Genomic DNA, 15,038 nt, shown 5'->3' on the forward strand with positions numbered 1-15,038 from the left:
TCTTTTCCCATACTGAGTGAAGAAAAAACATTGGTCATTCACAAGAGCTAATATCATAAATTGTTGCATTTCAGTAGAACTGATTACATCATTTGGGATATGTGTGACACAGTTCTGTATTATAATGAACACTAAAAGCAAAAGGATGTTTTGCAACTTTTAAAATAGCATGATCTTCTCTAAAGAAAAGTTGTCATAGTTTAGGAAGTGATTTTTCTCACTGAAAAACACAATACAGACTACATGGTCTGGAAAATAATTAATATTACTTTCACAACATCATTAATAAACTAGTTAATAAATTACTTCATAACAAGGAAAACTGAAAAAAATTAAATCATTATTAAAATTTTGCTTCAGGATACAGTCTATATTTTCTCCTTATTCCTATTATCTGCCAGTTCTTTCTTTGAGAAATAGTTTTTTAGAGGAATGGATTCAATAATAAAACCAAAATTTAAATCAAGAAAAGTTTGTCTTGTGTCCGTTTTGGGTTAATGAGTAAATTTTCTTCACAGTAGCTTGCATGGGGTTATGCTTTGGATTTAAACATCCTGAACACTGGGTTGATAATAAAGGCACATTTTTGTTATTGCTGAGAAGGGCTCACACAGAGCCAAGGTAATTTCTGCTTTTCATGCAGCCACAGTGGCACAAAACTTGGGAGTGCATTGGAAGCTGGGAGGAGAAACAACTGTGACAGGTTATCCCAGTTGACCAGTGGGATATTCTAGACCATAAGGCATAATGCTCAGTACATAAAGTGAGGGAAAAGTGAGGAAGGGGAGGGTATTTGGAGTGATGGCATTTTCCTGTCTAGGTCACCATCATGCATGATGGGACTTCTCTCTCCTGGCGATGGCTGAACACCTGCCTGCCCACGGGAAGTAGTGAAAGAATTCCTTGTTTTGCTTTTTTTGTATGCCCCTGTATTTTGCTTTCCCTGTTAAATTATCTATATCTCAATCCAAAATTTTCTATAATTTACTTTTCTGTTTCTCTCCCCACTCCCAGTGGTGTGGGAGTGAATGAACCTCTTTGTGGAGCTTGGCTGTTGGATGGGATTAAAGCATGACGCTTCTTTACTTGATGCTTAGGTTACATCTTGCAGTAATAGAGAGTAGTCTCTGCTGTTATTAAATGTATGTAAGGGTTTTACATTCTTGGGAAATGAAAAATAAATATTGGTATTTTACATCCCTTTATTCATATAATTGATGTGTGGAAACTCTCTTAAAAATATTCATACTGTGTTTTTATTTAATCTTACAGGCACCCCAGAACTGGCTCAAATTTCAGCTCATAATTCTCTGTCATATTAAGCTTAAAGTATATTGTAATAGGACACTGTTAATGAAGATGGTGAATATGCATTGTGCACTTATATGTGTTTGTTTTCTTTTATTATATAGACTGTGAACTAAAATATTTCCTTCCCAAAAAATCTTGCCTAACTATAGATCCTTGGTCTAAAATATAAGTTTTCATATCCTGAAGGTCCTGTGGGACAAATACATAAGAAAACACATATGTCTGACTAAATGTAATTTAAGAGTGTTAAAACCAGTTAAAATTAAGTTTATTCACAACAGTGAAGTTGCTGGGTCTAAAAGGAATATTTTACTCATGAAAAAGTTTAAAAAATGGTGGTTTAGAGAGTATGCTGGTAGATTCCTCTGCACCTGAATACAGGGCCATATATATGCTCAAGTTAACAGATGTCTGATTCATTTGTACAGGGATGATTTACAAGCATCCCAATGACTCTGCCTAAATTTCCATTTACAATCTTTGTGTTGAAGTGGAAATTGAGACATCCAGAGACAAATTTATTCATAGCTATTTTCTTCTAACAATCTAAAATCCAGACAATACATTCTCAGTAATAAGTAGTCCAGTTTCTACTGAAGAATCTGGGCTTGATTAGCTTTCAAAAATATATCTCAATTAGGCAAATTTTATGTTGCAGATGAGTCTCAAAGCTCAGTGGCATAAAGCTATCTTCCACAGGTTCATAAGACACATGACTGAGCAATAAAAAATGGACAGAATAATTGCTAAGTTCCACAAATTACTTGAATTCAGCTAGAAAAATAAAACAAGCTAGCCGTGTGAAAATAGAATTTTTAAAAATGTGACCTCTAATTATTAGAAAGACCAGCAAATCAAATCAAGCTGTAGCTTGTGCAATTAAAACTGGAAGAATCATTAAGTTTCTTCAAATTTAGGATGTAGATGCATAGTAAAAGAATGTATGGTCTTTGCACTCAAAAAAGAGGAAGATACTGAATATAAGAGAAAATATGAGTTGACTAATAGAAACTCAGGTGAAGTAAAAATAATATTACTTAGTTCAGCTTAATAAAGAAATTTGGATTTTGCCATCTGAGAATAATAGATATAGTCAGAAGCTTTCGGACTTCTCTAGTTTGAGTAGTCTCACAACAAATTATTAATATGTGAAGGCTTAACAAATACAAAATTAAATATGTAATCTTGGTTAATCAATCATAATATATTCTAACATAAATTACTATGATTTTCTGGGATTTTTAAAAAGATTAGACCTGCAGTATTTTTCATATTTGGACCATATTCTTTATGGAAAAAAAGTACTGAAGATTGAATTATAATTTAATTAAAAAGCAAAGGAAAAACAACCTGAAAAGGAGATGACAAGGAATTTTAAAGGATTAGTTAGGTGGTATTTCACAAGAACCATTTTTAGCACAGGTTTATTTAGTATTTTTACCTAAAAGAGAAAGGACAGGATTTGCCTCAGAGAATTTGTGATGAAATTGAGTTGGAAAATGTTGTCTACAAAAAATAATTAACATATAAAGGAGGAACTAACCATTGGGATGACAGGAATTTTAAGATGCAATGCAATTGGTAAACATGCAGGATTATATGCTTCAGGTTTATTAAGATAAACTTCTGTGACATCAATCTAGGAACTTATCTATAGAAAAACAGATGAAAGGACATTAGTGCTGCTTGTTGATTACAGAATCATTTCCAGCTGCTAACTTATGTAGCTGTGAAAAAGACAAAAAAAAATCTTAGTAAGGCATAACAGAGATTTCCAGTGGAGGAAGGAAGATATTGATCTCACTGCAAATTTATGCCAGCTTAGTCTTGCAGAATGCATATTCAATTCTTGTTTCTGATGCTCATGAAAAGAGAACTCAGAATGGAGCAAGCATGGGAAGGCCAAGGAAGACACTCAGAAGCTTGACATAAGGCTAAAGAATGTGACTTTTAAAATTCAGCTAAGGATGCTGAGAAGCTACCTGATCGTGTAATATCAAAGTTAATATCAAAAAGTCAACATCAAAGTTGTTAATGTTGAGGAGTTATTTTTAGGTATGAGTGTAGCTCATCAGAAGAACTAAATGTAGTGGCTAACTCTTATCTATTACATGTTATACAGGGCTGAGAAATGCTAGGTAATGTATACCTTGACAGATTGTTCAGGGGAAAAAGTAACCCAAAAGCCAACATGCAATTTAACTGAAGTGGATTAGGAGAAAAGTATTTACTTCTAGTTACATCTATTTGCTGCTTAGCTACTACCAATTTACATCCAGTTCAAAAAACCATATTGAAACAGTGGCTAAGAAGTTAGGCTGAAACTCTTGATCTGGATTTCTGCACTGTGTAAATACATTTTGGAGCTCCACATATACAGACATCTCTATATAAAATAAATTGTAACATATGTTATAAAGAAAAAAAAATTAGCTTGTCACATTCAGATTCTTATCATTGAATAGTTATGTGACATTTTTAATAATTTTTCCATAATTTTGCCATTTTTCCAAAAATTTGCTCTGTTATTCTAGCCATATTATCACAGTGATGAAACAAGAGTGACATTTCTGGTGTCCATTTTAGTTTGGGCTTCTGTAATTCAAGGTCCCTAAATATTAATTATTGAAAATGGCAGACCTTGCAGAAGAGTACAACAGCTCTTATGTGGTGACTATCACATCACAGAGAAGTACAAACTGGTGATGAAAAATTTAATCTGGAGTGAGATGAAAGTTCTTAATGATCAGTCAGATGTTCAGGAACAGCTTGTTGGGACTGAAAGGAGACACAAAACTTGCCACTTATGAGACAGAACTCAGTATGTTCATGAAAGGGATAGTGAGATGAAGTGACTAGAATAGCAAGATACAATATCATCCCTTTTTTTTTTTTTTTTTTTTTTTTTTTTTTTTTTTTTAAGGAATGAAAGGATTAATTGCTTACTGGTAAATGTAGTTTTTCATGTAGGCTTTTCTCCCATCTCCCTTTCACATGCTGTTACATTAATCCTTATCATCCCTCATTAGACTTAGGCTAGTTTTAATGCTTTATTCTTCATCAATTTATATATGACTAATCCCTTCAGTTACCTTTCTGTCCATTCTGAAGTTCTCATGTACACTTCCCATTTGGAAATAAATGAACACTTGAAGCAGAAAAGCAAAGCTTTATGAACCAGATTTGCACAAATCCGCTGAATTCCATTTCAACATTGGAAATACATTCAGAGAACACCTCCAACCCTTTTCTCCTAAATAACAGTAATAGAAATACAGATCTAGTTGTTAGCAACTATTTAAAATAAGTGATTCTATTATAGAAAATATTTATTTCTAGCTGTAACACACTTCCATCTTAGGAAGAAAATCTAGACCCTTGAACATCATTCATATTTCTGTAATATGATTTTATAGTCCTCATTTTTGTTAAAGAGATTTCATTGTGCTAAAGATAATAAAAAAAATCAGTTAAATAATTAAATAACATATTTCCTACAGCTGGATGGACCCTCAGCTTATCCCAAACTGAGCTCTGAATGTTTGGCTGGAGATTTTCGTGTGGTGGACAGGAGGAAGCACAAAAATCTTATTAAAATCTTTTCATCAGAGGACTTTGAAGAATTCTTTAAGGAAAGAAAATATGCTGTTTAGACAGACTTTTTACGATATTTTGATCTGGCTACACATTCTGGTTTTCTTCTAAGAAAGATAATAAAATCAGTTAATCTGTTCTCAGCACTGAATAAGGTAGTTTGGTACTTTCCCACATAGAGAGCAAAACTGAAATTTAAGACTTTGGGCATTCTGTGACATTACTGATAAACCTTAAAATATATGCCTGTCAGCATGTGTGACATGCATAATTTGCTCTTGAAAGGGGAAAACACCACATGTATCTTAACTAAATAACAGTGAGGAATACTTATGCTTGAAATAATTTTTAAGCTACTAGTGAAGCAAAAGAATTTCTCTTCCTATGAAAACTTGTTTGGGCTTTGTATTTATTGTTTGTTTGTTTTCCAGAAAAAAAATAAAAAGAAGGAAGAGTAAATTTTTCAACCAACCTAATTTCCCACCAGGGAAGTCAATAAAGCTAAAGTTAATATTACAGATAGCTATAGGACAGAGAAAGCCATATATATAGATGGAACATAGTTCATAGATAAAACAAATAATCCAGGTTGCAGTGAAAGGTGATCTGACTTTTTTATTAGATTTTTAAAGCTCCTTATATAAGCCTTTATGTGGTCTACTTTTACATTTGTTTGAAGAGCTCTCTATCTTTTTTGGTTTTCTTCCTAGATTTTTCCCTTGGCTTCACTCCTTTTTAAGTCCCTTCAAATCCACCTTAAAACAAATACAAAAACATGTTGAGACTAAAGCAAGTTCAGGATAGTTGGAGGCTGGAAACTCATTCCTGGTTTATGTTCTCTGTTGTATTTACCATTAGTTACTTGAAATGAACAATGAAAGCACCAGGAGCTTTCCTCTAATGACTATGCAATACCTCAGTTTTTTTTCTGGAAAGTAGAAAAAGGCAAAAGCAACAGGTACAACCCTATCTGTTCCTCTGGCCCTTAAACTGGGATTCCCAATATTACTACCTATAGCAATAGGTGTAATCAATCAGTTTTAACTCTATTTTGATGTTTCAAATCATTCCACATATAAAACCTATTAGTCATATGTCAGAAAATATTCTATGGATCAAATTCAAATGAAAAGTAGAAAGAAATCAATATTTTTTTACCTGCACAGAAAATTTCTCACTGTTCAACGATCAAAAATGGAAGAGGAGATTGTCTGATCAGAATATATTTTTCACAGAAATCTTGTTGAAACTTTTGATTTCTTACATGATACAGGAGCTTAGCAGCCCAATTCTCTGTTCTCCATGAAACAAGGCAAATATATTTGTATTATATAGCTTTTCCTCCTTTCCCTGGTTTCTTCCTTCATTTTTCTTTTCCTTATTTCAGGAAACACAAGAAACTAACATTCAAGTACTCATATATCAAACTGATGCTGCAATTTCTGCAGCATGTTTGCACAGCATTTATGATCTTTTCAGAGTTTAATCCAAAGAGTTACATTCTCAGGAAAGGGTGCTTTGAACCATGAAAGAAAGGTCTAGGTACTTGGAATGGCCAGATGGTTTGACTGCCTTCTTGAAATGGACAGTCTACACCAATTGAAAAGTAAATGTGATCCATAGCCACTCTCTGAAAATAAAAAAAGTGCATAGTTTTGACTTCTAGTTTAGGCAACTAGGAGTTGTGTGAGCGTACTGTGATTTTCTGCACTGGAAAAGATCAGCGCAGCCCTCACATTGCTAATAATATTTCTGGTAGTTTCAGGGTATTTGATAGAACCAATGCATTCTCACTGAAACAACATAAATTAATTTGTGCATTTGTTGGTGTCTTTTTTTCAGAGATCCGTTATTATCTCTGTTGTTGGGCACCTGATATAGTTAGGTACTAATGTACAGTAACTATAAAATTTAGGCTCACGTCAGTGTTATGGCAAACAAACCATAGTGAAATCCAAATTAGATCAAATGACATAATTTTAAAAAGTCAAACTAAAACAAAATAAACCCCAAAGCTCCAACAAAAAAAGTTCCCACAGAAATGATAATTTCTGGGGGAAAAAATGGCACAGAGTAAGAGAGAATGGATAAGAAAAACCAAAACTAACTATTCTTATTGGCTTGGAATTCAGCTCCTTTGTCCCTTTGAAATCCCGGCCATAATAAAAGAATAATGCACAGTCCTTTTGAAATCCAGATTATCCAGACATTTCTAGTGCAGTGACATTACATTTGTGTGAAGGATACTCCTGAGAAGAGCTGAACCTCTGCTGAACACCTCTGTGTTACTTGTATTCATTTATGCTCTTGTGAACTATCTGAAATCTGTTTTACAGATATAGAATATATCTTTTAAATAGTGCTTACAGAGACCAGAGATAAAAACCCCACAAAATCTCAATGCCATTCTGTGTCTAAATGTAAAATAACACAATCATTCAAAGTTATTTATCACATATGTTTTTCTCAGTTTATATAGAAAGATTTATTGTATAAAGGGCAAAAGAAAAATGACATTATTTTTGTGGAAAAAATTATCCTAAAAATATGACAATTCAAAAATCAAGACTTTGCTAGTCTAGAAAGACTAGGACTTTCTTTACACTTGGTCTTTAAAGTTATAGAAACACTGGATTAAATAAAAATCAATATAGATTAAATAAATCCCATATTTATGTAGATTATTTAAAATAGAAAATTTAATAATAATGTAGTTCAACTTTCTCCTTGCAGTATAGATGGAGCTTTTAATCTATAGATATATCTACATTTTAATGATAGAGTCATTAGCTGAGTTACTTCACTGATGTTCATTAGTGGCAACACTTTCCAAAATAATGTTGAGAACAGACAAATATCTGAGGAATATGTCCACAAGTAAGCAACAATAGTCTCCATTTCAAAAGTGTAGATGATCAATCCAACAAACTAAAAATGTTAAAAAGAAGCCAGGCAAAGCAGCTTTCATCAGTCATGCATGAAAGAATATCTCAATTAGTTTAGTGTGGATTTTTGTTTGCCAGTTGTACAAAACTGTATGTGTTTCCTGAAAACATTTGTTTTCCTGCTGATGAGCCTTACTTCCCAAATTATAGACTCCAGAATCAGTGTTTTGGAAATTGTTAGATGGAACAGAGACTGCAAGTTCATCAAAACTAAAGTGTTTTCCGGAGACAGTTCAGTTTTTACAAAGTTGTGACAGAAAGGGGGCAGGTTTCCAACAGTAATCCACAATGCTAGCTCACCCAACTGTCTTTTTTGAAGGCTGTTGGTGGACTTCCAGGCTACCAACTCTTCAGGATCCACATGGCATGATGTGAGCTGTGAGTCCTGGCTGCCAGGTTTCTCTGTCTAGCCAAGGCTTCGAGGCTCTTGGCTTCCTTTCAGCTTGCCTAGTGGAGAGTTGAGAACCTCCCCCAAACTTGCATTTCAAACTCCAAGTACCCAGCTGCTCAGCAGACAAAGCTGTGATAGGTAACGATCTGGGTCTACCTTTCCAGGTGTACACTCAGAAACTTTATAACTTCTAACATCCTTAGCATCCCAGGCAGAGATTTCTGTATTGGGTTTGCATGGCCAGGTTTTGATAGTAGGGGCATTACAGGGGTGGCTTCTGTGAAGAGGTGCCAGAAGCTTCCTACATGTTCAGCAGAGCCAATCCCCAGTAGCTCCAAAAATGGCCATGCTTCTGGTCAAGGCTGGGTCAATTTGAGATGACGGTAAAGCCTCTGTGATAACATGTTTAAGAAGAAAATAAAAGTTATTGTGCAGATGCAATAGTGGCCAGAGAAGAGTGGAGTGAGAACATGTGAGAGGAGGAAGTCCACAGACACCAAGGAGGGGGAGGAGAGCTGAGATTCCTCTGCAGGCCGTGGTGAGGACCATGGTGAAGCAGCTGTGCCCCTGCAGCCCATAGAGGACCATGGACATGCAGAGATTCCCCTACAGCCCATGTAGCAGACTCATGCCAGAGTAGGGGGATGCCCAAAAGAGTGCTGTGAAGCCATGGGGAACTCGTGTTTGCTCAAGGGCCTGGAAAGGACTGCAGACCTGTAAAGAGAGGAGCCCATTCTGGAGAAAGTGGATTTTTTAGACATCAGTGTACACCAAAGATATGAAACTGTTTATTGTCACAGTTCAGTACTCACAGAAATATCTTTCTGGATATTTTCCATTGTCTGAAAAATAAATTATGACTTTGACACAACTCTAAGTGACACTGAAATATCAAGATTGTATTTAAGGTTTTAAAGAAACCAGCTTCTCTAATCAACAGCATATTCTTGTGCTGTAAATTGGTTTTGCAGTGCCAGTCTTTGCCTTAATGATAAAAGACAAAGAAAAAAAAAAAAAGAAAAGAAATCAACTTGTGTAGTTTCATTAGAATCTTGACTTTTCTTTTTTCAAACTTAAATTAATACTCTCATTCTTCGGTGACTTCAGAGGAGTATTAATTATATGGTGATGACACAAAAGCTCCTCTAACTCAAATTTGTTTCATGGCTTTTTTCAATTAAAGAACCTACACTTTGTGAAAGCTACATCTGTCTGTTTAAGTAAAAAATAATTTGTTCCTCAAAGCTATACAACTGAAGAAGAAAAAGATCCCCTCTGATCATTTCCAAATGAATCACTGGAAAAAAGTCAAAGGGAAAGAACAGGCTGGTTTCCTCGAGTTACGTATGTATGCAGATCTTTCATCTTGTACCTCATTCTACCACAATATAATCTAGTTTCTCAGAGAATACTTCCAGTCTGCTCTCATTCTGTTCTTCAGCATACTATACTTTTAAGAAAAATCTTTATTAGGGCCTTCTTTTTCCGTATTTGACTCCTTTACTTCCTTTTACAATGTGATCTCAAATCATGAATGAAAATGGAATCCAAAATATACCTTGCAAAATAATATATTAACCCAACAGATTTGTATCTGTTAGAAAGCTTTATTTTATTTTCTTTTCTTGATTTTTCATGGCTTTTTTTTACCTATAATTTCTTTTACATTTTGAAGGTATTATAGTTTCAGGTTTTAGGAATGCCTTCTAGTTGGATTACCATTATTCACGTAACACTAGTGCCTTAAACATACCTAGTCCTCCTGAATAAGAAATGTTAAAACAGAAAACAGAGTGACAATAAAGTCCAGCTGTTTTTTGCTTATCTTGCATGGCAGTAGCACCATTTGGAAAACAATGAGACAGACCTCTTGCCTGAACTACCTCTAATGCTGCTGCCTTCCCTGAGAATTAGGGCAATGCTCATGTTCTCATCCACTTTTTTCCACTTCATCTATTTCTACCTCTCACTTCTATTAGTGGGCTATGGTTAAAAAAAAATGCTTTGATCTGAGGAATTTTCAGCAAAATATTATTTTCTGTACAGTAGGAAGGAACATTGTGAGGAAGAGAGAGCTTTGGCTGCTCTATCAAACACTTAAAACCAAGGGATGCCAAAACTGGGGTCAGCTTAAAACCTCTAGTTGTTTGAGCCAGAACTTTATCAAATCTTAAGGAGACAGTTACCCTTTGAAAAAAATTAATGTTTAATATGACAGAGTTAATTAATTCACTGTATTATCTGACTTTTTGAACTAATCTTTGGGTCTTTCATTGTCTTTTCTTGCTCTTTCTCTTGAGAAAAGCAAACCTTTTTACATTTTTCTCATGTAAAATACAGAATTCTTTTACTTCTGCCCCTCTCATAATGACTATGAAAAAAGTAACAGCATTGGGACTCTGTGTTATTTCATTTCTACTCTCAGTATAATGAGAGGTGAACTGAAGTCTACAAAAGTATTGTAAAACTATGGGTACTATAGTTGCTAGCTTCTTTTTGTCTTCAGCTACAAAAGAAGCATTCTGGAGAAAGGCAAGGATTTGGAAGACAAAACAAACTAGAAGATACACAAAATACATTCCAGATGATTCTCTGCAGCAAAAAGCAAAACAGACACATCCTGTTTGAAAGGAGAGGTAGACTCAGCTAAGCCATGGAAAATGGAAAGACCATAAACTCCTGCCAGGCCAGAGAGCTCTCTTGCTCAGTCTTGCATATGGGGGGATTTCAACTGATGTCAGTTATTAACAGCTAAGGGAAATAGGGACTTCAAGAGACTTTTCAAGGATTGCTGCCTTTCGGGGTAAAGAGAGTAAACTGTGAATTAATCACAAGGTAGAACTTCTACTATACTAACTTCTAATAGGTAATAGAAAAATTTTATTCAACATTCGTTAATATTCTATTCTCCTGTATCAAGAACAATTATTTAGCATCTCTAATTATGTTTCTTAATTTAAATTGTTGCTAAATTAAGAGCCAGATTTCTTTAAAAAAAATCCATCTTCATGATTATACAATCAAACATCTGGACAATTTTGAGTATCAAGACTTTTCAAACACCTTAATATTATTATTTTACTTAGTAAGGAAAGATGTAATAAGAAAGAAAGAGAGTAATAAGAGAGTAAGAAAGAAAACTTCATAAGTATGATCTGAATCATAATCACTTCTAAATCAAAAGTGTTAGGAAGCTAATTTATGAGCATTCTTTTCTGCCCAGCTTCTTCAAAACAGAAGGCTAAAATATTTTGAGTCGCTCACTTTAACACACACATGCAATAGCTTAGGTCTTTGTTGTCTTTTGGCTTAAGATGGCTTCTGAATCTTCATACTGTGGCTAAAATGTGTAACATTTGTCAACTGGACTTTTCAGAACTTAAATTAAACTATGCTAACTAAATTCATTAAACTAACTAATTAAACTATGTTAAACTAACTTAAATTAAAATATGGTGCCTTAGCTTTCAGAAACCATGTGAACAAATAACCCTTGTGATAATATTCAAATTTAAAAGCATTAACCCTTGAAGACAATGTTGTTCAGATCAGTTGACTGATATCAGTAGAATTCATTAGTGGCCATGTTTTGTGCCTAACATTATACTGTAATAGATTGTCTCAATATGTTACCAGAATATAAAGCTATGATATATTCTCCCACCTAGTCGAAAAAATCTCCAGCTCTTTATCATTTTAACTACCTCTCTGTAGGTTTTCTGTGGACTGCTGCTTCCCTTATTCTGTTGCTACAGAAATACTGAGCAAACAAAGGAGTGACAGCATGTCATAGAAGAACAGAGAAGAATGCAGGCAATAGATTTTATCACTTTCTGCTTCACAGTAAATGATTAAAAAAGGCAAATTTTAAGCAGATTTTCTTGCTTTAACTGAAAGCAGCTTTTGATATATTACCATTACCATTATTAATAATACTTTATTAATTTGCTAGTTGGTAACATTCAGAAGTGTTTTGTGGATTCATTGTTGGTACAATATATCTGTATAATATTTGTCCCACTTGTTATTTACATCTATGATTATTTCTTGCATTGTATAAAAAATATTGTATGCATATAAAAGTTGCAATTGTCCAAGTTTCAATTTATAAGTTGCTATAGGTATAAAAAAAATCTGATATTTTTCAAAAATTCATGGAAGAATTGTGTACTGAAAGGATGTATCTAGCTTAACTTTAAACATCTGTGATGTATACATCGAGATAATAGCTAATTAGAGAGGCTGTTTTTGTTGAAAAAGATAAATTAATGCTTTTATTGCATGATTAATCTAATCTATTTTAGCTATTTACTTTATAATGAGATGAATTTGTTATTCTGATTCATCTCTATTTACAATAAAGGGAACTGTAGATGACCAGATAAACTCTAGAAGTCAGCTGTTTTATGTCAGATAAATTTCAGCTTCAGACTCTAGTTTCTTTAGTTTCTGACAGGAATGCATCATTTTTTGATGTGAATTTCCACTGCTTTTCTACAATCCTCCTATACTCACCATTTTTGATCAGATATGTAACCTGTTTTACTACAGCTCAGGTTTCATTTGCAGCATCTAATCTCCTAGAATGCAAACCACAGTCTTCCTAGCTCCAAATTATCTTGGTTTTGTCTTGACCTTTTAACAGCACTCATATTTATGTGGAAGGAACACATACAGGGTACTTAAAGCCCACATATTCCAAAAATTTTCTCATGTTTTTGTGTTTAGACTGTTTCAGGCTACTATGTGAAAAGACAGAGCGGAAGACAGAGAGTAAAGTTTTCCCATACTTTTATTTGCATATGTATCAACCATATATCTCCCAAACCTACCTTTGGCTACTGTTACACCTTCTGTGGGATAAAATCATAATATTTCCCTATTAATTTCATACTGAACTTCATAAAAATCTCACTCTGAATACCCACGTATTTTATGTGCAATACAAATAATTTTTCTTTGCAACAAAGCTGGTGGCTGCCTCTTCAGAGACTAGAAAATGAAACTTAGTTATCATAGTGTCTGTGCTGCCTTTATGACGCTGACTCATCAGCTGGCATTATGTAGTAGAGTGCTGTGGGAGTTAAAATATAAATGGAGGATAATATAATGGAGGAAACCAGAAACATGTAAATTGAAAATTATATTTCATGGGAAGGAATTTCACAGGAGTGAAAATGGCCTATGCTCTAAATCTGTAATAACAACTTTAAAGCCATATGCTTTGTTGAATCTGTACCTCTCACATCTTGCATTAGGGATGAAATTTGAGATACTGAAGGCTTGAAATTTGCCTTTTTAAAAAGTCAACATACCTCCTTAAATTATAATTATATTATCAAGCTTCACAAAAGACTGAGTTAGCTGAATCCTTCTGGAATACAGGGACTTGTGTATTTTTTGATCCCTGACTATAATTCCTAAATAGTCAGTAAGAGTTTATAAAGCTCTTATTTTATGAACAGAAAATACCCAGAGAGTAAGATCTTTGCCATTGCCTTAATAAAGTCATAAAATGATGAACAAACAATACCATGTCACTGATAATCATGCATAAAAGAAAAATCAACCCAAAAAGGAAACAAAACAAACAACAAAAAAAAACATAGTAAAAAAGGAGTTATGAAAAGAGGGAAAGAGATTATATACAATGTGAATTACTTTGGCTCCTCTAAGAAGTCATGTGTAAAAGGAAAGAGAAGGAAGATAAGAAAAATAATGTAAAATAGTTATGGAAAAAAACAAAGTAACCACAACAGGGTGCCTTGATAATGCCTTTCAAGTTTTTCACTGTGATGTTGTATCAATACAAGAGTACCTAAGGTCATGTTGGGATGACATATTGCAAATATGTTGTAGTTCTCTGCGACTATTAATTGACTTAATCATCTCATCAGCACTTCACTGTTGTATACCACTCAATAAGGTATTCAAAGCAATGAATGTCTTCGAACATCCTTTAAAATTTCACACTCTGTGTGCTCAATTATTTTTCAGATCACTCTTTACATGATTAGTTCTGAAATGAATTGCCTTGATGCCTGGAAAAAAATTCAGTTCATTTCTTATTTTGTAAAGCCTTGAACACATGAAAAATTGGGCAAGAATTGGCAGAGCAGGAAAAAAGTACTTGAATAGAGTTTTATTTTATTTTTTTTTTTTTTATCTTAAGAGGTAGGTCTAGGTTAATTAGAGGCATTAGTTAGAAAAAAAATTAGAATTAATGGCATTAAGCATAGCACATTCTTTAAAAATCTCTTATACTTGTTTTAATTTGTATTCATGGCCCTCAGAGAAAAAAAGTATTCTTATGAAGCCCACAAAACAAAACTCTCATGATCAAATTTATCCATAAGAATTATTTGTATCCCATGAGCATTTAGAAATCAAGAAGTATTTAATTTATTTCAACAAAATAAAGTGATATGGATCTAAGTGGTGACAGATAATGGAGCCATATGCTCGAGTAAGAATAACTCAGGCAGAGTATTTCCTGCCAATGACTTACTGGTTTTCTCCTTTGCAATGATCTTGGTGGGAAACAGAAGCTGAGTAACATCCAAACTAACAGATGTCTCTCAAGAAGTGGCCTTTTCTATGCTTAGCAGATCTACAGTTCAGGCACAGTAATCCCTCTGCGTCACAGGCAAATGTGGCGCCCAATCCCCTTTCTTAGCATGGACATAACAACCGGCACAACCAGGAAATATTCTTCTGTCACTAATCAAAAATCATCTTCAAAATTACATATCATTACTATTACAGCTTCAGAATGAGAGGAAGATTTAGCATTTCCT

General features: G+C 33.9%; 1 long non-coding RNA gene across 1 annotated transcript in view; it reads right to left on the reverse strand.

Annotated features, from left to right (window-relative positions):
- The window catches only part of LOC110484510 (uncharacterized), a 73,428-nt gene extending 58,629 nt beyond the window's left edge, over positions 1-14,799 (reverse strand). Inside the window, exon 1 of the long non-coding RNA XR_004149496.2 lies at positions 14,750-14,799. This is a non-coding gene — a long non-coding RNA (uncharacterized LOC110484510). The remainder of the gene's footprint in view (positions 1-14,749) is intronic.
- Between the last annotated feature and the right edge of the window lie 239 nt (positions 14,800-15,038).

The sequence above is a fragment of the Lonchura striata genome, chromosome 5, assembly GCF_046129695.1.
Source record: "Lonchura striata isolate bLonStr1 chromosome 5, bLonStr1.mat, whole genome shotgun sequence".
NCBI lineage: Eukaryota > Metazoa > Chordata > Aves > Passeriformes > Estrildidae > Lonchura > Lonchura striata.